Raw genomic sequence first — 26,222 nt, forward strand, 5'->3', positions numbered from 1 at the left:
ACACTTTTTAAACTCGTTTAACCAATATTGATCACATTTTGACCTGTTTAACAATTATTTAATTTGTTTTGATCCGTTTAATACGCTGTTTACTTGTTTAATACGTTTTTGGCTCGTTTAACACACTTTTGATATCTTACCACGTTTTGGTTCGTTATTTAATTAATAAATTAATCGATAAAATAATAGGTGAAATGAATAAACAAGGTCTTCATTATAATAAACTTACTTATTTTTAAGAAAAAAGTTCACTTAGACATATATAATAATAAATGATCATTTAAACATTCTTATTATAAAAAATTAGCTTATTTAGCCTATTTTAATAACTTTAGTTAATTTTTATTTTTAAATTTATATATTTATTTATTAAATATTAATATATTTTTTATTTCCTTCTTTTACATTAATTAAATTAGATAATTTATTTTATTCTTAAATTTTTATTTTTATATTAGTTTCTCTTTTTATTTATTTTTTTTCATCAGATTTTATTTTTCATAATTTTAAATTCTCATTTTTTAAAAAAACTTAACTTATGTATGAATTTTATGTTTTAATGTAATATTTTTTTGAAGAATTTATTTCTTATTATTTTTGTATGAACAAAAATGAAATTAATAATTTTTTATTTAATTTTTATTCGTAAAAATATTGTTTTGTCTTTTATTATTACTTTTTTGGTGTTTATTGAATGACTTGCTATTATTATCCAATTCTGGATAATTAATTTATTTATTTTTGTGTTGCGTTAAAAAGGATTTTTTTATTGTTGAAATGAAAAGTCATTATTATTTTCATTCATTAAAATCAAACAATTTTAGAATAATTAATTATTAATATTAATATAAGAAAAAACATAAAAAAATATAAAATTAAAATAATTAATGATGAATGTTTATATATATAAAATTAAATTAAAATAATCAATAAATATTCATATAGAAATAATAACAAATTTATGAAAAAGATAAAAAAAAAAAGAGGGTAGGTACATTTATTAATATAAAAAGAGAGAAAAATATATTATTATTTAATTAATAAATATATAAATTTAAAAATAAAAGTTAATTAAAATTTACTAAAAAAAAAGTTAAATAATCAAATTTTTTAGTAGATACATTTAAATTAGTTGTACAAGTACATGCATCATCTAACTATGAACTTTTTTTTTTAAACCAACCTAGATATTAAAGAGATTATTAATTATCTATAATGTTAACAATTATAACATGTTTTTTTATTACTGAAATGTATAAAATAAATATATAATATTAATAATTTTTAAAATAATATTTTTTTTATCTCCACTTGAGTATAGACCAATTATTTTCTTTTACTAAATAATGAAAATATCAAATAACAATTAAGAAAAACATGAATTCTGTAAACTAATTAAATAGAAAATAATTAAATTTATTTAATTTGAGTAATGAATAACCTAATAATTCATTCCAACCCAAATTCAAACCAAATTAACATACTTAAATTAATATTTTGAATTTGGGTTATGGTTGGAGTTTGAGTTAATCAAAACTGAACATTCACTAATGAAGAATTTTGGAAAATTATATGTATGACACAATTAGTCAAAATGAAAATAAAAAAATAACAAGTAAATCAAGAACAAACAGATTTATAAATTTCAGACAGATATCAACAAAAAAAAAATATATACAACAAAAATTAAAAATCAATGATAAAATGAGAGAAACACTCTCTTTTCATCCAACAACTTATATATTTCTCCCAAACCTTTTTTAACATTTTTTCAAGTACACAACATATGATAATAAATTCCTACTACTACTGATAATAATGAGATCTCCAAAATATTTAATCAGATTTGTGATGGCCTTACTCTAGAAGGGGGGCATACTGCAAGTAGAATCTTCTTCCTTGGACCCTTTTCAAAGGCACAAAACAAATTGTAAGTTTTTCTTTTATTTCAACCAGGTCATTCATTATCGCATTGTATAAATAAATAACCACAAGTTAAAGGACACAACTTTTTTTTTTGTAAGCTTGACCCACTCTAGGTTAGGGCACTCTTAGAGCTCGTTTGATGAACTGGTTTTTTGGGTTTTTCCAGGATTTTATCCTAAAACCCAAACATCCTTTCATCCATCATTTCAACTATCTAATCAATCATTTTATATATATAAATACCAAAATTACCCTTATTTAATTATATAAAATTAATTTATATTTAAAACTAAAGGATATTTTTGACTTTTTAACTTTAAAAACTAATTTTTTTAAAATTTCATCAAACAAGGTTTTTTAGGACAAAACCCAGAAAAAACCCTAATAACCAAAGATCAAACAAGCCCTTAGTGGGGAATCGAATCTGAGACATTTCGTAATCTAGCTATGGAAGTTTTGGTTAACTTCTATACAATGTCAATCAATATCAGCTATGATACCAAACCAGACCAAAGTTGTCAAACTCACGAGTTAACTCGTGAACTCGTTCGAGTTTACGAGTCAACTCAAGCAAACGAGTCAAGAGTTTAAGAAACTCCGTCAGTAGTAAAATCGATCTGAAATCGCGAGTTAATACCGTGAACTCGTCAAACTCGTTTAAATCGGTAACATCGACCCGATTTTTGTATTCTTAGCTCTTCTCCTCTCTTGTTGAATGCTCGTCTGTTCTTTGAAGACTACATAGTTAGATTCTTCAAGCTACAATCATTTGTCAATAATAGAATGTGAAACAAAAGATTATTAGTAAAAGAAGAAAATCAGAAAAAATGAAAGTAAAAAGAGGCGACAATGGAGGAAACAATGAGAGAGAACAATGGAGGAGAGGGTACTTGGAGGAGTCGGAAAGGAAGCAATTAGGGTTATCATAATAAATAATTAATATATATATATATATATATATATATATTAAATTATCTGGAAAGATAAAATAGTTTAATTATTAATTTTTATTTTGATGAATAGTTTATAATTGATTTATTTTTATAATGTAGGTATTTAGTTTTTATATTTTAATTTTCATAATAAATATTATAAATGATTATGATATTTTATATTATAATAATTTAACAACAAATATTTTAAATACAATAATTATGATACATAAATTTTATTTGTTTATAATAATAGTTTGTTAATATATTGATTAATTTTTAATAATAATCAATTATTTATCTATATTTAGATGAATTAATTTTATTTTAAATCAATTATTTGCTTTTACGTAAACTTTTACGGTTTTGCGCAAACTCTCGATTTTACGAGTTTATTTATACAAACGATTTTACGAAAACTCTCGATTTTGACAGTTTTTTATAGGACAATTGGGCTCAATCTTTTAACCAAATGATATTAACATCCAATCCAAGCTCAGACAAATAGTAAGAGTTAATTATTTTATCCAGACAAATGACTTCCTAATAATTCAAAAGTATGATTTCCAAGCAAAGTGATGAAATAAATTATTTATGCATTGGTGGTGCTAAAGAGAAAAAAGACCATACCATTGGTATTCCCAAGTCCTTCAAATCCTTGTCTCCCATTTGTTTAAGTGCTAACATATCCACCTGAAATTTGCAAGGGAAGATGTTGAGAGTGCATAATCAATCAAAAAATACTAGAATATCTTAATTAACTTTTTATAGATAAATTTAAAAGCCTCAAAATGAAAACTATATAACTCAACTCAATAAAGTTATTTCTCAATTTAAATTGAGATAACTACGACAGTCCTGTCTCTTTGTTGAACTAGGTAATACACAGTTTCACTGCTAGTAACTTTACATATAACTATACCATTCCTTAACACTTCTACTATGTTCAAATTTCATGCAATAGTTATTTCCAAATAATCCACCATCCCAATAAACAACACTTTTTCAATCTCATCATTTAAATCATAAACTAAAAAATACCCTTCATTTTTTAAACTTTATTTATTATAAATTAAAGGTAAGGGTAAAATGGTAAATGAACCTAAATAATCCAATGTTTTGAACCAAACAACAAACAAGATCTATCTTATTCAAATAAACCAAGATCAAACAAGCTCTTAGATATCCTTCATTAATGTCTATTATTTTTAATCAAATATTTAGGCTCATCTAAGAACATTTAACCAGTTTCATGACAGCCCCTGTTTTCAGTTTCCCAATTATAATTTGTTATAATACAATGAACTTGATGTGCAACCAGTCTACCTGAAGAATATAGAAACTCAAACATCTTTCTCACCATGAGGATATGATGTTACATAGAGCATAACAACAGAAGAAATAGCTTACCTCCTCAGCTTGAAAAAGAACAGCATATTTCTGCAGACCCAGGGCATTCAACAAACCACTCACTGTTTGGTGCTGCTCGCTCTACAAAACCAATTGTTTCTTAAAAAATAACTAATACTAGCAATTCTAAAGTATAAATGTACAAGTTTTGTCTCCAACTTATATTTCAAGATTCTATCATAAGTTCAGTCACACCCATATTAAGGAAATCAAATGAGGCAGCCGTTAGCCATGATCACAGCACAAGGAGAAGAAAGTATATGTAATTCTTCTGATATCTGCTAACCTCATTTACGTCCTGCCATCGGTTTGGCCTTAGCAGTAATAGCAGGTGGACCAGTACTAGAAATCATATAAGGATCTGGAGCACGATTCCCCACAATCCTTTGCGTTTCTTGATCGAGCTCCATTTGCTCTTCTTGGTGGAACTCCAAGTAATTCATCATGTCTTGCAGATGTCAATAGTTCCCTAGAGGTGTTATAAACTCTCTCTCTTGATGGAGATTCTAAAGAATCCTGAGGGTAAGAAGAGTAGGATCTTCTTGATAAGTCTTCGTGCATCACTTTCTCTACTCTTTGTGGTGAAGTGCGTCCAGAAAAACCTCTTTCTGTAGACCATGTAGTTCTAGGCATTGGTCTATGTTCTTCTACTTTCCTTGCTTCCACCTCATCAATTTGGCCTTTTAGTTTTGCATCAACTTCGTCAAGATTTATATTTCCCTCACATCTTACATTAAATATTTGCCTAAGAATATAATATACATTCACTTAATAATCTTAATTAAATTACTTTTATTAAATTATAATACATAATTATTATATTTTTCAGTATAACCTTTTTTTTTCTTGGAATACATTTTTTTTATTAATAAAAATCAATTATAATAACTTCAACTTTGTCAAGTTATTTGTTTGTTGGGAATATTTTTTTTTAACAAGTTGCTATTACTTTCTTGAATTCTGTATTATAAGAAAAAAAATGCTTAAACATTGTGGGGCGTTTGGTTCAAATAAAGAAATCAGAATAGAATAAGATTGAGATGGACAGATGTGTGGATGAGAATGACATGTTATAAATATCATTACATTGATAGTGTTTGGTTTGAATGGAGGAATCACTGTTAATAATATTATTGATAGTAATTAATAAATTTTATATTTAATTTCTATGTATTTATAAACTTTATTAAATTTTTTGTATTATTTTCTTATTATTACTCATTTAAAAAAACATATAAATAAATCAATTAATTCAAAATATATATATATATATATATATATATATATATATATATATATATATATATATATAAGAGAAATAATTTATTAAAATAAAAATATTAATAAGTTTTATATTCTCTTTAATTTAATATAGTTATAAACTTTATTATTTTTATTTTTATTGTTTTCTTAATATTACTCATTTAAAAAATATATAAATAAATCAATTAATTCAATATATATATATATATATATATATATATAAATAAATAAGAAAAAGAAAAATAATTAGTCAAAATAAAAAAAAATTAATAAATTTTATATTTAATTTTTTATTATATATATATATTAATTATTATCAATATTTGATTTGTTTATATTAAAAATTTTAACGTGTTTATTTGAATTTAATTAAAAGATGAGTTTATTTGAATAAAATTAATTTTTGATAGTTATTAAAATATCATGCTAAATAAATCATTGATAATAATATATTTATTAATTTTGTTTATTCTCTTTTTATTATTATCAATTAAAAATTATATAAATAAATAAATTAATCTAATATATAGAAGTAAAAATAAATAAATTTAAAAAAAGAGAAATAATTAGTCAAAAGTAAAATAAATTATTAATAAGTTTTATATTAAATTTTGTATTCTCTTTATTATATTTTTATTAATTATTATAATGATTGTTGATGTAATTTGATTGGTTTATATTATAAATTTTAGTTTATATTAATATATTTTTCGTAGTTAATTTTGATACGTAAAAAATTATTATCTTATATTAAAATTAATTAAACGAGAAACACTAAAATTGTAAAATATCATGTTAAATAAAACAATTAGAAGCAATAAATATATAGTCAAAACTATATTTGTTTTTTAATAAATAAGCTTACATATATTAACTTCATATAGAATTGAGAAGAAAATGAATAAAGAGGAGGATAAAAGAAAAAAAAAAAGAATAAAAAAATAATAGAGAAAATGGATGTTGAGTAAAAGGAGAGTAGAGAGAATATAGAGGAGAGATTGAAATGAGTTTTATTCCTCCAATATTGAAGGGATTGAATGATTTCCGAGAATATACGGGAATTGTTCATCGATTAAAACCACGTACCAAACATCAATTTTCAATCCCTTCAACCACCTTTTCCCTCTGTACCATATCATTCCAACGTTCATCCAAAAGTTTCTCCCTTTGCACCAACTCGTTCCAGCGTGTTTCGAATAGTTTCTCCCGCTTGCAGCAGTATATTCTGCCTTTCTTCGAGTTGATTCCGATCTTCTTCAAGTTTTTTCTGCTTGACATGAAGATCTTCCAATTGTTTATGGAGATTTAAATTGAAAGCTGTCACTTCCCTATAGTAGGAATCATAAGCAGCCACCTTGTGATCCATTTCTCTTTGGCTACTTTTCATCTGATCCCCAGTTGTCCTCAAATACTCCATCTTCTCCTCTTGAAACCGAGAGAATTCTGCCTCCCTACGGTCAAGTTCTACACATCGATTCACCAAAGAGATCTTTAACATCTCAACTGCATCTTGATTTTCAATAAACGACATAGCTCTCAAATCCAAAGCTTCTTCTTTTGCCTTGAGCTCAAGGATCATTTCATTAATGACCTTCACCGATGAATCTAGATGCTCTTCAACTTCCCTACATGCATTATTGCAGGAATCAAGTTCTTTGCTAATACAGGTTCTCTTAAAAGCTATGAATTTAGAAATGGATGATATCTTCTCCAAAGAAGACGTATTTGTTGAACAGTTTCCTTCCATGGACATGCAACAGCAAGTATATGTTTGTGTGTGTGTGTTGTGAGAGAGAGAGAGTGTTTCAAGAACCCTAATACAAGTTCACTTGAGCGGAATGAATGAAGGAGGCGAAGTTTTGAATAGGGTTTGTATAAAAGACAGAGGATTGATGAGCACGCGGATCAACTATATATATGGTTACACACTCTATGTAAAACTTTGGACACTCCGAAGAAGCTTGTTTGATCACAAGACTTATTTTTGAATTTTTTGAATTTTTTTTAAACATTTTTCTAACATTTTACCTATTTTCTCATTCAATAATATTTTTCAAAGATCAAACATGATTCATGCAAAATTGATAAAAATAAACTTTACCTCTTAAACTTTCTAATAATTAGAAACTTATAATAGGATAATAGAGAGATTTCTAATATTAATTATTTATTTTGTATTAAAATATATATTTATTTTAATTTATTTTAACTATATATTACTTATTTAATGTCTTTACATAAATATATTTATTATTTTAATCATTTTATCTAACTATCACATAATTACTACTTTAAAGTCAATTTAATAGGTATATTTATTATCTGAGTTATTTTAACTACTATCTACTTCTCACTTTAAATACAATTAAATAAGTGATAAAAATAAAATAAAAAATTTAAATAAACTTGTGCATAGAAAATTGAGAGATATCTTAGTTTTCATTTAAGGTATGTTTGAATTTGTAGAATTAGAATTGACATTTAATTACAATTCAATTCATATGGAAAAACTTAAAATTGTAATTCAATTTCAATTCTTATTTGGTAAAAAAATATTAAAAAACATTATTTTAATATACATTATTTATTTTATTAAAATATTGTTTTGACACATCTAACCAATTAGTATAGTTCAAGGTCAAGAAAATTTTAAATTTTTAATTTTCTGTAAAAAAAATCATTTAGTATAATTCAAGGGTCAAACAAATTTTGATGTGTTTCGATTTTTTTTAGAAAAAAAAGATATAATTCACCATGTTAACTTCATATATATATATATATATATATAAAAAAAATAAAAATATTTATTTCATATTTTAACTTTTTAAATTAAAAAATAATATATATATATATATATATATATATATATATATATATATATATATATAAAAGTTCAAAATGATAATTAAGTTACTGGAAAAAAAAATCTTAAATTTCAAAAAAAAAAATAAATGAAAACTTTAATCGTGTTTTAAATAATAAAATAATAAGTTATTTTGTTTGAAAAATATTAAAAAAAATAGAATTAAGAACTATAAAATTACACTAACATAAAAAAAAAAGTCTTATAATATTTTTATTTTTATTCTAATTCTTAATATTAAAATATCTATCAAACTTAAAAATTGATATTGGACCCTCCATTTCTAATCTCCATTTCTAATGTTAATTTTCATTTTAGTTAATGAGGGCGAGAGATAATAAAGTAGATAAAAATCTGAAAATTATAACCTCCAAATTAAAATAAAAGAGTACACATTATAAAAGAAAATGTACTAGGCTTTGGACAATTAGGGGTAGTTTAATCTTGAGTAATTTTGGATTTTTTATATTTTTTTTTTTGTTTTTAAAAAAATAAGTTTTCTATAATCTTATTATCATTCTAACACTTAAATTATGTATCTTAAATAAATCTTAAATAACTTATTTTTTATCAAACAATATTTAAAAAAAAAAACCTGAAAATCCAAAATCATTAGTTGCATATTCCATTAGAAAAAGCAAAATTCATAAAAAATAATAGCAATAATAAATATATATTACTTACTTAGTTCATAAAAAAATTGTATTTATTAAAGTTTCTAATAATTAAAAAATTTAATACAATACTAGTGAGATGATAATATTAATTTTAAAAATAATATTAATTATTAAATTTGTATTATAATATATATATATATATATATTAATCTTAATTTATTTTAAAAAATCACTTATTTATCCTTTAAATAAGCATATATATATATATATTATTTTATTTATATATATATTATTATATTTATATATATAATATTATATTTATCACCTAATATTTTTTTAAAATAATTTTATGCCTATGGAACAGAGACATAGTTTTTCATTTAGGGGTTTTTTCATGTTGGTTTCAAGAAGGGATAGGTAAAGAATTGATAGAATCTGAAAATATAAGCTCTCAAATGAAGTGATTACACTATTTTGAAACACTTCATTAATTAATCAAATAAATAACAAGTAAAACCAACAACAAACAAAAATTTAGTAAAACAAAATTTCAGATCAGATCTGTAAGATGAGGGTAAAGATAAGAGGGATAAACCTGATATTCCACATTATTCAGAAAACTCAGAAAACCCGAGAGCTTATTGAGAGAGTTTACACGAGATTTGCACTCAAATGTAGTTATCTGCAAATATATCAAATCAAATTAGTGAAGATATGAACGGTGCCAAATAAACTAATAAACTAGATCAACCAGAGACAAAAAAAGATTATTAACAATACAAAAATCAATAACCATACTCACTGTAGTTATACTCTGTTAACTCGCAACAACCTCAACAACCTCGATTAACTCTGAAGATAAAATAAAAAGAATGGATAGAGAAGAAGAAGACTGCGAAGATGCGGAAGGAAGAACTAATAATCAATAATCTATTAGGGTTTTCAGATGTACGCTAGATGGGACTTATATAATTTTTATTTAATTAATTATAATATTTTTATTTTAAAAAATAAATTATAAATTACTTAATAGTCTAGTCAATAAACAATTAAAAATAAACCAATCCTATTAATAAGTTTAATTATTAAAATTTATAAATTACATTATAACAATTATATAGGAATATATTATTGATTATATTTAATTATTAAAAGCAAAGTCTATATTTAATCATGAATATATTATTAATCACAATTTATTTATGTATATAATAAAGAAACATTTGTTATAATTATCAGAGAAAGTTAAATAATATCACAATTGTATTTTGTTTAGGGAATTCATCTGATTGAGAATGTTATATTTTTACCTATTTATATATATATATTTTTACCTATTTATATATATATATATATATATATATATATATATATATATATAATCAATTTTAATTGAGTTAGCAATATTATTTTATTTTTTATTTTAAATACAAACAGTTTAATAGTCGCATATTACCTTCAATGTCTGTTACAACATTCTTCCAATTATGACATGTGTTATAACTAATTTGCATGCTTATATTTGATATTCTCTCTTCTTAAGTAAATAATTATATAATATACTTATATAATAAGTTTATAACTAAATGATTTGTAAAAAAAACTAGTGGTGAAATTAGTAGATTTGAATTTTTATTGGGGCCTTCTCGTCATTCATCAATCAATTTTTGAGCTGTCATTTATTTTTAAATTAAAACTATTTAATGTCACTTTTCTTTTAACATCATCATTTATAAATATATATATTTTTAAATAAAAATATTTTAATAGTCACATGACTTGTTAGTGTTACACGTAGACTTGCATGTTGTGACATGTGTCATAAAATGGTGACATGTGTTATATATAATTAATTTGCATACATTTTTATTCTCTCCTCTGTCCCTAAACCCTATTCTCTCTCTTCATTTATATTTTTGTTTGTTTGTTTTATATTGCTATAAAGATTCGTTGATCTTCTCTCTCCTCTATCTACTGTCCTTATCATCTCTTATCTCTCTTCACAATATAATAAATATAATAAATATTTGGTGTTTGGAATCCAGCTCATAAAGAGTCGTTTGATGGGTGGGTATTCGGACTCTTATTGGGCGCACCTTCATCCATCAGTTTTTTAGCTGTCATTTATTTTAAAATTTAAACAATTTAATGTCACCTCTTTTTTACCCATCATCATTTATTTATATATATATTTTTTTTATTTATTTAAAATTATACATCTCTTTCCTTAGTCTCTTTTGTCTTCGATTCTCTTGCCCTAAACCTTAAATCTGACCCGACCCGACTTGACTTTCATTGACATTGACCAGGGTCGGCGCCGTGGGAAGCTTTAGGGTCATCCTCTTCACTCTCCCCTAAGTCTTACATTAAATATTTGCCTTACAAACTTTAAACATGAGAGCATAATATAAAATATTAACTTAATAATTTAAATTAAATTATAATACATCATTATTATATTTTTCAATATAACTTCTTATTTTCTTCTTTAGAAGACATTTTTTTTGTCATGAAAACTATCTATGATAACTTTAACCTTGTCAAGTTAATTGTTTGTTGTCGACCATATTTTCTTAAATAACTACTACAACAACGAACTTGATAAAATTACCTAAATCCAATAACCGGGTTTTACACAGAAATAGTGAAGTCAAAAACTCGAAAAACACTCTAGAAAAGAAAAAACTATTTTGAAATTATAGAGTGAAAAATTGTAAGACAATGTGTGGAAAAGAATTAGAGTGAAAAAATATATTTAGTTGAAAATTAAACTATAAAATCATTCATCAAAATTTTAATCCAACCAACTAGTATATCATTAATCCAATAGTTAGTCTTACTTGCTTCTTTCTTGCATCTTCCTTATATTCATTGACATTTTATTCGGAGTATGTAAGTTACATATGTTATAACAATAAATATAAATATTTTATACTTACATTAGCAATTAATAACATTTTTTTTTAAATTACCTTATTTAAGACATTAATGCTAATTCTACCATTAACAAATTTATTTTTATTTTATTAAATTTCACCTTAATTTACATTTAAAATTAAATTACACACTCATCTCTCTATATATAATGATGTTTAATTTTCAAAGTATTCGGATTGTCGGGTCGAGAGTTGTGGTTAATTTGAATATATATGTGAGAGTGAATGAATACTTGGGTAGGATTGTGGGTTGACCCGCCCATAAATTTAAAACGGTTAAAAATAAAATTAAAAAATACTATATGTATGTTTCAAACTCGCAACCTATTTAAACAATTACAACTCTTTAACCAACTAGACTAATAAGTCTTTATACTTTAAATTCAACACAAAATATGATGAACGTAGAATGTTTTAACAATATAAATTTAAATTTTTAACTAACTAATCTATATATATATAATGATGCTTAATTTTCAAAGTGTCCGGATTACCGTATCGAGAGCTGTGGTTAATTTGGAATATATGTGAGAGTAATTGATACTTGGGTCGTATTGTGGGTTGACCCGCACATAAACTTAAAACGGTTAAAAATAAAATTAAAAATTATATATGTATGTTTTGAACTCGCAACCTAATAAAACAAATATAACCTTTAAACCAACTAGGCTAATAAGAATTTATATTTTAAATTCAACACCAAATATAATGAACATGGAACGTTTTAACAATATAAGTTCAACTTTTTAACTAACTAATCTCTCTATATATAATGATGCTTAATTTTTAATGTGTCTGAATTATCGGGTCGAGAGTTGTGGTTAATTTAGATATATATGTGAGAGTAAATTAATATTTGGGTCGGATTGTGGGTAGACCCACTCATAAACTTAAAACGGTTAAAAAATAAAATTTAAAAAGCTATAAGTATGGTTTGAACTTGCAACCCTACAAAACAAGTACAACATTTTAACAAACTAGGTTAATAACACTTTATATTTTAAATTTACACCAAATTTGATGAACGCGTGACATTTTAATAATATAAATTCCAACTTTTTAACTAAATAATATATATATATATATAATAATGCTTATTTTTTAATGTGTTCGAATTGCCGGGTCGAGAGTTGTGGTTAATTTGGATATATATGTGAGAGTAATGAATATTTTGGTTAGATTGTGGGTTGACCCGCTCATAAACTTAAAACGGTTAAAAATATTGGCAAAACAAACTCTAAACCATCTAGGCTCCATGCAATGGCAAGACGAGTCCGGAGAAATATTCAACTTGACCTCATTTACTATTGAATTCCAAAGAACCAATTCGCTTTCCATAGTCGTTTCCTCAAGAAACGGATGAAACGGGTTCAAGTTCATCCAAGAAAACAAACATGTATTCCCTTCCAAACACTCTATTCCGTACTCCCTCGATCTATTTACCATAAGTTGTTGCCTCTTTAACAATCTTTCGCGGTTCACTTTTATATACTTCTCTGTAAAAAATTTGTCCGACAACATGCATGTGAGCAAATGTTGTGTTTGAGAGGAGATAAGAGTGAAACTAGGCATTCTTCAAGCGATTGTCACAACTTTGTCATTGTACGAGTATATAGTCCTGACCCTAAACCCTGGGAGTCCGAGGTCTTTTGAGAGACTATAGACTATGTGAACTCTCTTAACTTCTTTGTAATTTTTGGATACCAAGATCTCGGCTATACTAGCAAAATCAGGCGATGAGAACACAGATCCTGAGTAGATTTCGTCTGAGACGAGATGGATGTTCTTTTGGACAACAAAATTGAAGATTTCCTCGAGAGTGGAGCGATGGATAGTTACCCCTAAAGGGTTTGAGGGATTTGTTATGAGCACCCTTCTCACTTTCATGTTCATGGATTGTGCATTTTGGTATGCAACTTCCATGGCTTTGGGTGTTACTTGGTAACTGTTCGAACTTTCACAATGTACGTATTGGTATGATTTTCGCATCTGTTCTCCATCGCAAATCTCTATCGAATCTAAAAAAAATTAACAAAATTAAAACAAGTTAATACCGCTAAATGCACATCTGCTCACAATAATATTATACGATTTCCATTATAAATAAATAAATTATGAATTAATATAAGTTTTTTTCGTGTCATTTATTTATTATTATTATTTAATTAAATATATATATATATTTAATTTGTTATTATAAAATAATTTAATTATATATAAATAATAATAATATATAACTAATATGTTTTTAAAATTAAAATTTACGATTTAAATGAACTCTAATTTTCAAAAAAGTTTTGCAACAAAAAAATATACAACAAAGATTTGGAATTCTTTCTGGTGTTCTTCAGACAGAAATAGACCCGAAAGAATTGGTAAACGAGAAAGAGGTACCCTTAATTAGGGGTTAAGCAAACGGGTAAACTCAATCATATTCGACTCATATTCAACTCAAATTAAATTGAGTCAATTCATTATTCAACCCATATTATTTATTAATATGGGTTGGGTATGGGTTGAGTATGATTTGAGTATCCAAATTAAATTTTAAATATTAACATATTTATTACGTTTTTGACTCGTTTAAAATATTTTTGGCTAGTTTAACATATTTTTTACCATTTCACAATTATTTAATTTATTTTCTCTGTTTAATACGTTTTTAACTTGATCAACACTTTTTAAAACTCGTTTAACCAATATTGATCACATTTTGACCTGTTTAACAATTATTTAATTTGTTTTGATCCGTTTAATACGCTGTTTACTTGTTTAATACGTTTTTGGCTCGTTTAACACACTTTTGATATCTTACCACGTTTTGGTTCGTTATTTAATTAATAAATTAATCGATAAAATAATAGGTGAAATGAATAAACAAGGTCTTCATTATAATAAACTTACTTATTTTTAAGAAAAAAGTTCACTTAGACATATATAATAATAAATGATCATTTAAACATTCTTATTATAAAAAATTAGCTTATTTAGCCTATTTTAATAACTTTAGTTAATTTTTATTTTTAAATTTATATATTTATTTATTAAATATTAATATATTTTTTATTTCCTTCTTTTACATTAATTAAATTAGATAATTTATTTTATTCTTAAATTTTTATTTTTATATTAGTTTCTCTTTTTATTTATTTTTTTTCATCAGATTTTATTTTTCATAATTTTAAATTCTCATTTTTTAAAAAAACTTAACTTATGTATGAATTTTATGTTTTAATGTAATATTTTTTTGAAGAATTTATTTCTTATTATTTTTGTATGAACAAAAATGAAATTAATAATTTTTTATTTAATTTTTATTCGTAAAAATATTGTTTTGTCTTTTATTATTACTTTTTTGGTGTTTATTGAATGACTTGCTATTATTATCCAATTCTGGATAATTAATTTATTTATTTTTGTGTTGCGTTAAAAAGGATTTTTTATTGTTGAAATGAAAAGTCATTATTATTTTCATTCATTAAAATCAAACAATTTTAGAATAATTAATTATTAATATTAATATAAGAAAAAACATAAAAAAATATAAAATTAAAATAATTAATGATGAATGTTTATATATATAAAATTAAATTAAAATAATCAATAAATATTCATATAGAAATAATAACAAATTTATGAAAAAGATAAAAAAAAAAGAGGGTAGGTACATTTATTAATATAAAAAGAGAGAAAAATATATTATTATTTAATTAATAAATATATAAATTTAAAAATAAAAGTTAATTAAAATTTACTAAAAAAAAAGTTAAATAATCAAATTTTTTAGTAGATACATTTAAATTAGTTGTACAAGTACATGCATCATCTAACTATGAACTTTTTTTTTAAACCAACCTAGATATTAAAGAGATTATTAATTATCTATAATGTTAACAATTATAACATGTTTTTTTATTACTGAAATGTATAAAATAAATATATAATATTAATAATTTTTAAAATAATATTTTTTTTATCTCCACTTGAGTATAGACCAATTATTTTCTTTTACTAAATAATGAAAATATCAAATAACAATTAAGAAAAACATGAATTCTGTAAACTAATTAAATAGAAAATAATTAAATTTATTTAATTTGAGTAATGAATAACCTAATAATTCATTCCAACCCAAATTCAAACCAAATTAACATACTTAAATTAATATTTTGAATTTGGGTTATGGTTGGAGTTTGAGTTAATCAAAACTGAACATTCACTAATGAAGAATTTTGGAAAATTATATGTATGACACAATTAGTCAAAATGAAAATAAAAAAATAACAAGTAAATCAAGAACAAACAGATTTATAAATTTCAGACAGATATCAACAAAAAAAAAAATATATACAACAAAAATTAAAAATCAATGATAAAATGAGAGAAACACTCTCTTTTCATCCAACAACTTATATATTTCTCCCAAACCTTTTTTAACATTTTTTCAAGTACACAACATATGATAATAAATTCCTACTACTACTGATAATAATGAGATCTCCAAAATATTTAATCAGATTTGTGATGGCCTTACTCTAGAAGGGGGGCATACTGCAAGTAGAATCTTCTTCCTTGGACCCTTTTCAAAGGCACAAAACAAATTGTAAGTTTTTCTTTTATTTCAACCAGGTCATTCATTATCGCATTGTATAAATAAATAACCACAAGTTAAAGGACACAACTTTTTTTTTTGTAAGCTTGACCCACTCTAGGTTAGGGCACTCTTAGAGCTCGTTTGATGAACTGGTTTTTTGGGTTTTTCCAGGATTTTATCCTAAAACCCAAACATCCTTTCATCCATCATTTCAACTATCTAATCAATCATTTTATATATATAAATACCAAAATTACCCTTATTTAATTATATAAAATTAATTTATATTTAAAACTAAAGGATATTTTTGACTTTTTAACTTTAAAAACTAATTTTTTTAAAATTTCATCAAACAAGGTTTTTTAGGACAAAACCCAGAAAAAACCCTAATAACCAAAGATCAAACAAGCCCTTAGTGGGGAATCGAATCTGAGACATTTCGTAATCTAGCTATGGAAGTTTTGGTTAACTTCTATACAATGTCAATCAATATCAGCTATGATACCAAACCAGACCAAAGTTGTCAAACTCACGAGTTAACTCGTGAACTCGTTCGAGTTTACGAGTCAACTCAAGCAAAACGAGTCAAGAGTTTAAGAAACTCCGTCAGTAGTAAAATCGATCTGAAATCGCGAGTTAATACCGTGAACTCGTCAAACTCGTTTAAATCGGTAACATCGACCCGATTTTTGTATTCTTAGCTCTTCTCCTCTCTTGTTGAATGCTCGTCTGTTCTTTGAAGACTACATAGTTAGATTCTTCAAGCTACAATCATTTGTCAATAATAGAATGTGAAACAAAAGATTATTAGTAAAAGAAGAAAATCAGAAAAAATGAAAGTAAAAAGAGGCGACAATGGAGGAAACAATGAGAGAGAACAATGGAGGAGAGGGTACTTGGAGGAGTCGGAAAGGAAGCAATTAGGGTTATCATAATAAATAATTAATATATATATATATATATATATATATATATATATTAAATTATCTGGAAAGATAAAATAGTTTAATTATTAATTTTTATTTTGATGAATAGTTTATAATTGATTTATTTTTATAATGTAGGTATTTAGTTTTTATATTTTAATTTTCATAATAAATATTATAAATGATTATGATATTTTATATTATAATAATTTAACAACAAATATTTTAAATACAATAATTATGATACATAAATTTTATTTGTTTATAATAATAGTTTGTTAATATATTGATTAATTTTTAATAATAATCAATTATTTATCTATATTTAGATGAATTAATTTTATTTTAAATCAATTATTTGCTTTTACGTAAACTTTTACGGTTTTGCGCAAACTCTCGATTTTACGAGTTTATTTATACAAAACGATTTTACGAAAACTCTCGATTTTGACAGTTTTTTATAGGACAATTGGGCTCAATCTTTTAACCAAATGATATTAACATCCAATCCAAGCTCAGACAAATAGTAAGAGTTAATTATTTTATCCAGACAAATGACTTCCTAATAATTCAAAAGTATGATTTCCAAGCAAAGTGATGAAATAAATTATTTATGCATTGGTGGTGCTAAAGAGAAAAAAGACCATACCATTGGTATTCCCAAGTCCTTCAAATCCTTGTCTCCCATTTGTTTAAGTGCTAACATATCCACCTGAAATTTGCAAGGGAAGATGTTGAGAGTGCATAATCAATCAAAAAATACTAGAATATCTTAATTAACTTTTTATAGATAAATTTTAAAAGCCTCAAAATGAAAACTATATAACTCAACTCAATAAAGTTATTTCTCAATTTAAATTGAGATAACTACGACAGTCCTGTCTCTTTGTTGAACTAGGTAATACACAGTTTCACTGCTAGTAACTTTACATATAACTATACCATTCCTTAACACTTCTACTATGTTCAAATTTCATGCAATAGTTATTTCCAAATAATCCACCATCCCAATAAACAACACTTTTTCAATCTCATCATTTAAATCATAAACTAAAAAATACCCTTCATTTTTTAAACTTTATTTATTATAAATTAAAGGTAAGGGTAAAATGGTAAATGAACCTAAATAATCCAATGTTTTGAACCAAACAACAAACAAGATCTATCTTATTCAAATAAACCAAGATCAAACAAGCTCTTAGATATCCTTCATTAATGTCTATTATTTTTAATCAAATATTTAGGCTCATCTAAGAACATTTAACCAGTTTCATGACAGCCCCTGTTTTCAGTTTCCCAATTATAATTTGTTATAATACAATGAACTTGATGTGCAACCAGTCTACCTGAAGAATATAGAAACTCAAACATCTTTCTCACCATGAGGATATGATGTTACATAGAGCATAACAACAGAAGAAATAGCTTACCTCCTCAGCTTGAAAAAGAACAGCATATTTCTGCAGACCCAGGGCATTCAACAAACCACTCACTGTTTGGTGCTGCTCGCTCTACAAAACCAATTGTTTCTTAAAAAATAACTAATACTAGCAATTCTAAAGTATAAATGTACAAGTTTTGTCTCCAACTTATATTTCAAGATTCTATCATAAGTTCAGTCACACCCATATTAAGGAAATCAAATGAGGCAGCCGTTAGCCATGATCACAGCACAAGGAGAAGAAAGTATATGTAATTCTTCTGATATCTGCTAACCTCATTTACGTCCTGCCATCGGTTTGGCCTTAGCAGTAATAGCAGGTGGACCAGTACTAGAAATCATATAAGGATCTGGAGCACGATTCCCCACAATCCTTTGCGTTTCTTGATCGAGCTCCATTTGCTCTTCTTGGTGGAACTCCAAGTAATTCATCATGTCTTGCAGATGTCAATAGTTCCCTAGAGGTGTTATAAACTCTCTCTCTTGATGGAGATTCTAAAGAATCCTGAGGGTAAGAAGAGTAGGATCTTCTTGATAAGTCTTCGTGCATCACTTTCTCTACTCTTTGTGGTGAAGTGCGTCCAGAAAAACCTCTTTCTGTAGACCATGTAGTTCTAGGCATTGGTCTATGTTCTTCTACTTTCCTTGCTTCCACCTCATCAATTTGGCCTTTTAGTTTTGCATCAACTTCGTCAAGATTTATATTTCCCTCACATCTTACATTAAATATTTGCCTAAGAATATAATATACATTCACTTAATAATCTTAATTAAATTACTTTTATTAAATTATAATACATAATTATTATATTTTTCAGTATAACCTTTTTTTTTCTTGGAATACATTTTTTTTATTAATAAAAATCAATTATAATAACTTCAACTTTGTCAAGTTATTTGTTTGTTGGGAATATTTTTTTTTAACAAGTTGCTATTACTTTCTTGAATTCTGTATTATAAGAAAAAAAATGCTTAAACATTGTGGGGCGTTTGGTTCAAATAAAGAAATCAGAATAGAATAAGATTGAGATGGACAGATGTGTGGATGAGAATGACATGTTATAAATATCATTACATTGATAGTGTTTGGTTTGAATGCAGGAATCACTGTTAATAATATTATTGATAGTAATTAATAAATTTTATATTTAATTTCTATGTATTTATAAACTTTATTAAATTTTTTGTATTATTTTCTTATTATTACTCATTTAAAAAAACATATAAATAAATCAATTAATTCAAAATATATATATATATATATATATATATATATATATATATATATATATATATATATAAGAGAAATAATTTATTAAAATAAAAAATATTAATAAGTTTTATATTCTCTTTAATTTAATATAGTTATAAACTTTATTATTTTTATTTTTATTGTTTTCTTAATATTACTCATTTAAAAAATATATAAATAAATCAATTAATTCAATATATATATATATATATATATAAATAAATAAGAAAAAAGAAAAATAATTAGTCAAAATAAAAAAAAATTAATAAATTTTATATTTAATTTTTTATTATATATATATATATTAATTATTATCAATATTTGATTTGTTTATATTAAAAATTTTAACGTGTTTATTTGAATTTAATTAAAAGATGAGTTTATTTGAATAAAATTAATTTTTGATAGTTATTAAAATATCATGCTAAATAAATCATTGATAATAATATATTTATTAATTTTGTTTATTCTCTTTTTATTATTATCAATTAAAAATTATATAAATAAATAAATTAATCTAATATATAGAAGTAAAAATAAATAAATTTAAAAAAAGAGAAATAATTAGTCAAAAGTAAAATAAATTATTAATAAGTTTTATATTAAATTTTGTATTCTCTTTATTATATTTTTATTAATTATTATAATGATTGTTGATGTAATTTGATTGGTTTATATTATAAATTTTAGTTTATATTAATATATTTTTCGTAGTTAATTTTGATACGTAAAAAATTATTATCTTATATTAAAATTAATTAAACGAGAAACACTAAAATTGTAAAATATCATGTTAAATAAAACAATTAGAAGCAATAAATATATAGTCAAAACTATATTTGTTTTTTAATAAATAAGCTTACATATATTAACTTCATATAGAATTGAGAAGAAAATGAATAAAGAGGAGGATAAAAGAAAAAAAAAAGAATAAAAAAATAATAGAGAAAATGGATGTTGAGTAAAAGGAGAGTAGAGAGAATATAGAGGAGAGATTGAAATGAGTTTTATTCCTCCAATATTGAAGGGATTGAATGATTTCCGAGAATATACGGGAATTGTTCATCGATTAAAACCACGTACCAAACATCAATTTTCAATCCCTTCAACCACCTTTTCCCTCTGTACCATATCATTCCAACGTTCATCCAAAAGTTTCTCCCTTTGCACCAACTCGTTCCAGCGTGTTTCGAATAGTTTCTCCCGCTGCAGCAGTATATTCTGCCTTTCTTCGAGTTGATTCCGATCTTCTTCAAGTTTTTTCTGCTTGACATGAAGATCTTCCAATTGTTTATGGAGATTTAAATTGAAAGCTGTCACTTCCCTATAGTAGGAATCATAAGCAGCCACCTTGTGATCCATTTCTCTTTGGCTACTTTTCATCTGATCCCCAGTTGTCCTCAAATACTCCATCTTCTCCTCTTGAAACCGAGAGAATTCTGCCTCCCTACGGTCAAGTTCTACACATCGATTCACCAAAGAGATCTTTAACATCTCAACTGCATCTTGATTTTCAATAAACGACATAGCTCTCAAATCCAAAGCTTCTTCTTTTGCCTTGAGCTCAAGGATCATTTCATTAATGACCTTCACCGATGAATCTAGATGCTCTTCAACTTCCCTACATGCATTATTGCAGGAATCAAGTTCTTTGCTAATACAGGTTCTCTTAAAAGCTATGAATTTAGAAATGGATGATATCTTCTCCAAAGAAGACATATTTGTTGAACAGTTTCCTTCCATGGACATGCAACAGCAAGTATATGTTTGTGTGTGTGTGTTGTGAGAGAGAGAGAGTGTTTCAAGAACCCTAATACAAGTTCACTTGAGCGGAATGAATGAAGGAGGCGAAGTTTTGAATAGGGTTTGTATAAAAGACAGAGGATTGATGAGCACGCGGATCAACTATATATGGTTACACACTCTATGTAAAACTTTGGACACTCCGAAGAAGCTTGTTTGATCACAAGACTTATTTTTGAATTTTTTGAATTTTTTTTAAACATTTTTCTAACATTTTACCTATTTTCTCATTCAATAATATTTTTCAAAGATCAAACATGATTCATGCAAAATTGATAAAAATAAACTTTACCTCTTAAACTTTCTAATAATTAGAAACTTATAATAGGATAATAGAGAGATTTCTAATATTAATTATTTATTTTGTATTAAAATATATATTAATTTTAATTTATTTTAACTATATATTACTTATTTAATGTCTTTACATAAATATATCTATTATTTTAATTATTTTATCTAGCTATCACATAATTACTACTTTAAAGTCAATTTAATGGGTATATTTATTATCTGAGTTATTTTAACTACTATCTACTTCTCACTTTAAATACAATTAAATAAGTGATAAAAATAAAATAAAAAATTTAAATAAACTTGTGCATAGAAAATTGAGAGATATCTTAGTTTTCATTTAAGGTATGTTTTGAATTTGTAGAATTAGAATTGACATTTAATTACAATTCAATTCATATGGAAAAACTTAAAATTGTAATTCAATTTCAATTCTTATTTGGTAAAAAAATATTAAAAAAAATTATTTTAATATACATTATTTATTTTATTAAAATATTGTTTTGACACATCTAACCAATTATTATAATTCAAGGGTCAAGAAAATTTTAAAGTTTCAATTTTCTTTAAAAAAAATCATTTAGTATAGTTCAAGGCTCAAACAAATTTTGAAGTTTCGATTTTCTTTAAAAAAAAAAATTAGTTCACCATGTTAACTTCATATATATATATAAAAAATAAAAATATTTGTTTCATATTTTAACTTTTTAAATTCAAAAATAATATATATATATATATATATATATATATATATATATAAAAAAGTTTAAAATGATAAGTTACTGAAAAAGAACACATCTTAAATTTCAAAAAAAAAAAAATTAATTGAAAATAATAAGTTATTTTGTTTGAAAAATATTAAAAAAATAAAATTTAAAAATACAATTCTGATTAAAAAAAATAGAATTAAGAACTATAAAATTACACTAACATAAAAAAAAGCCTTATAATATTTTTATTTTAATTCTAAATCTTAATATTAAAATATCTATCAAACTTAAAAATTGATATTGGACCCTCCATTTCTATTGTTAATTTTCATTTTAGTTAGATAAAAATCTGAAAATTATAACCTTCAAATTAAAATAAAAGAGTACACATTATAAAAAAAATGTACTAGGCTTTGGACAATTAGGGTTAGTTTAATCTTGAGTAATTTTGGATTTTTTATATTGTTTTTTTTGTTTTAAAAAAATAAATTTTTTATCATCTTATTATCATTCTAACACTTAAATTATGTATCTTATCAAACAATATTTTTTAAAAGAAACCGGAAAATCCAAAATCACTATTACATATTCCATTAGAAAAAGCAAAATTCATAAAAATAATAGCAATAATAAATATATATTACTTAGTTCATAACAAAAATTGTATCTATTAAAGTTTCTAATAATTAAAAATTTAATACAATACTAGTGAGATGATAATATTAATTTTAAAAATAATATTAATTATTAGATTTGTATTATAATATATATATATATATATATATATATATATATATTAATCTTAATTTATTTTAAAAAATCACTTATTTATCCCTTTAAATGCCTTTAAATAAGCATATATATATATATATATATATATATATATATATATATATATATATATATATATATATATATATATATATATATATTATTTTATTTATCACCTAATATTTTTTTAAATAACCTTATGCCTATGGATCAGAGACATAGTTTTTCATTTATGGGTTTTTTCATGTTGGTTTAAAGAAGGGATAAGTAAAGAAGTAGATAGAATCTGAAAATATAAGCTCACAAATGAAGTGATTACACTATTTTGAAAACACTTCATTAATTAATCAAATAAATAGCAAGTAAAACCAACAACAAACAAAAATTTAGTAAAACAAAATTTTAGATCTGTAAGATGAAAAGATGAAGGTAAGGATAAGATGGATAAACCTGATACTTCACATGCATTCAGAAAACCCGACCATAGGAGCTTATTGAGAAAGTTTGCACGAGCTTTGCACTCAAATGTAGTTATCTGTAAATATATCAAATCAAAATAGTGCAAATATATCAAATCAAAATAGTGAGGATATGAACAGTGCCAAATAAACTAGATCAAGAGACAAAAACGGTTAACAATACAAAAATCAATAATCATACTCACTGTAGTTATACTCGCAACTACCGATTAACCACCAATTAACTCAGAAGATAACTCAGAAGATAAAGAAGATAAAATAAAAAGAATAGATAGAGAAGTCGAAGAAGAAGACTGCGGAAGGAAAGAACCGATTAGGGTTTTCTGATGTAAGCGTAGATGGGGATTTATATAATTTTTTATTTAATTAATTATAATATTTTTATTTTAAAAAATAAATTATAAATTACTTAATAGTCCAGTCAAATAAACAATTAAAAATAAATCAATCCTATTAATAAGTTTAATTATTAAAATTTATAAATCACATTATAACAATTACATAGGAATATATTATTGATTATATTTAATTATTAAAAGCAAAGTCTATATTTAATCATGAATATATTATTAATCACAATTTGTTTATGTATATAATAAAGAAACATTTGTTATAATTATCAGAGAAAGTTAAATAATATCACAATTGTATTTTGTTTAGGGAATTCATCTGATTGAGAATATTATATTTTTACCCATTTATATATATTTATATATAATCAATTTTAATTGAGTTAGCAATATTATTTTATTTTTATTTTAAATACGAACATTTTAATAGTCACATATTACCTTCAATGCTTGTTACAACACTCTTTCAATTATGACAAGTTTATATAATTATATAATATACTTATATAATTAATTATATATATATATATATATATATATATATATATATATATATATATATATATATATATATATATATATATATATATATATATATATATATATATATATATATATATATATATATATATATATTGAGTTTGTCATATAAAAAACAACATAAGAATCATAATTGTAATATTATCTTGAAAATAAACTTATTTGAAGTTTAAATGATTTGTAAAAAAACTAGTGGTGAAATTAGTAGATTTGAATTCTTATTGGGCGCCCTCTCGTCATTTCATTAATCAATTTTTGAGCTGTCATTTATTTTTAAATTAAAACTATTTAATGTCACTTTTCTTTTAACATCATCATTTATAAATATATATATATTTTTATTTAAAATTATACATTCTCTTTCCTCGTTATCTTTTATCTTGGATTCCCTTACCCTCTTCCTCTCCCAACCTACCTCCATCCTAACCCTACTCTCATACCTCTAGACCCGACCCGACCCGACCCGGTTTCATTTGACCTAGGGGAAGCTGCTAGGACCATTCTTTTCCCTGACATCTTACAAAATAACGTATTTGCCCTTACAAAATTTAAACCTAAGAATATAATATACACTAATTGAATAATCTAAAATAAATTACTTTTATTAATTATAATACATAATTATTCTATTTTTCAATATAACTAATTGGAAGACATTTCTATAATAACTTTAATCTTATCTAAGTTATTTTTTTTACAAAATTAAACTATACTGAAACTACCGATCCTAATTGTCATCAAGTTCTATTTTATTTTTCTTAATTATTATTAAGAATTAAAAAAATAATTATTATGTAAAATCATTTTTTAATTGAGTTAATAACATGGTTTTATTTGTGATTTTAAATAAAAATATTTTAATAGTCACATGCATATTACACGTAGACTTGCATGTTGTGACATGTGTCATAAAATGGTGACATGTGTTATATATAATTAATTTGCATGCAATTTTATTCTCTCTCCTCTGTCCCTAAACCCTATTCTCTCTCTTCATTTATATATTTTTTTGTTTGTTTTATATTGCTATAAAGATTCGTTGATCTTCTCTCTCCTCTATCTACTGTCATTATCATCTTTTCTCTCTCTTCAAAATATAATAAATATAATAAATA

At 24.0% G+C, this 26,222-nt stretch overlaps 2 long non-coding RNA genes and 1 pseudogene across 2 annotated transcripts; all 3 read right to left on the reverse strand.

Annotated features, from left to right (window-relative positions):
* Nucleotides 1-1,686: 1,686 nt before the first annotated feature.
* On the reverse strand, nucleotides 1,687-4,383 carry LOC124937001. Its single transcript, XR_007099198.1, has 3 exons — nucleotides 4,269-4,383; nucleotides 3,489-3,551; nucleotides 1,687-1,906 (listed from the first exon to the last, which is right to left on the reverse strand). It is a non-coding gene; the product is annotated as an uncharacterized LOC124937001 (long non-coding RNA).
* A 2,295-nt stretch (nucleotides 4,384-6,678) lies between these two features.
* On the reverse strand, nucleotides 6,679-14,380 carry LOC124934719 (annotated as a pseudogene).
* A 1,926-nt stretch (nucleotides 14,381-16,306) lies between these two features.
* Nucleotides 16,307-19,012, reverse strand: LOC124936996. The gene is made up of 3 exons (XR_007099196.1): nucleotides 18,898-19,012; nucleotides 18,117-18,179; nucleotides 16,307-16,526 (listed from the first exon to the last, which is right to left on the reverse strand). It is a non-coding gene; the product is annotated as an uncharacterized LOC124936996 (long non-coding RNA).
* Nucleotides 19,013-26,222: the final 7,210 nt, after the last annotated feature.

This window comes from Impatiens glandulifera, chromosome 4 (assembly GCF_907164915.1).
Source record: "Impatiens glandulifera chromosome 4, dImpGla2.1, whole genome shotgun sequence".
Classification (NCBI taxonomy): domain Eukaryota; kingdom Viridiplantae; phylum Streptophyta; class Magnoliopsida; order Ericales; family Balsaminaceae; genus Impatiens; species Impatiens glandulifera.